Below are 754 nucleotides of genomic sequence, written 5' to 3'. Positions count from 1 at the left end.
TTTCATATTTCATTCATTTCTCACATTTTTTAATCTTTTAATATAAACTAGATATTCAGTCTGTCTTTGCCTTTTATGAAGGATGTAATCCATTATTTTACACGATATTTGTCTTCATTTTTATAATACTTTTTTAAAAGGTTTAGAATTCCAGGTTAGCCAATATTTTCTTTTATCTCTTTAAATGTATTTTCTCCTGACTTTAATCATTTTTGAGAAGTCAGCAATCAATCTTATTTTTAATCTTTGAAGTTGATGAATAAGTTTTATCCTGGATAATTTTTGAGTTTTCCATTTCTTTTAGGTTTCTATCTTCTAAAATATATATATATGATGCTTGCTTCCTTTAGCAGCACATATATTAAATTAGACTGATACAGAGACAAATAGTGTGGCCCCTATGCAAGGATAACATACAAATTTGTAAACAGTTCCATATTTTTGCTATTAGAAAACATTATGAGCAACTATAAACCAACAAACCAGAATACCTAGAAAAAATGAATAAATTCCTGGACACATAAAACCTACAAATATTGAATAACAGAGAAATAGAAAACCTGGACAGACCAATATCACGTAATAGAATTGAGTTAAAAATTTAAAAATCTCCCATCAAAGAAAAGCCCAAGACCTGATGTCTTCACTGCTGAATTCTACCAAACATTTAAAGAAGAACCAATGTCAATTCTTCTCAAACTATTCCAAAAAAATGAAATGGGAGAAAATTCTTTGAAACTCATTCTTCAAGACG

General features: G+C 28.2%; 1 non-coding gene across 1 annotated transcript; it reads left to right on the top strand.

Moving 5' to 3' along the window:
* Nucleotides 1–337: 337 nt before the first annotated feature.
* On the top strand, nucleotides 338–443 carry LOC115896651. The gene has a single exon (XR_004056560.1). It is a non-coding gene; the product is annotated as a U6 spliceosomal RNA (small nuclear RNA).
* Nucleotides 444–754: the final 311 nt, after the last annotated feature.

This window comes from Rhinopithecus roxellana, chromosome 3, assembly GCF_007565055.1.
Source record: "Rhinopithecus roxellana isolate Shanxi Qingling chromosome 3, ASM756505v1, whole genome shotgun sequence".
Taxonomy (NCBI): Eukaryota; Metazoa; Chordata; class Mammalia; order Primates; family Cercopithecidae; genus Rhinopithecus; species Rhinopithecus roxellana.
This window is presented reverse-complemented; position numbering and strand designations above follow the sequence as displayed.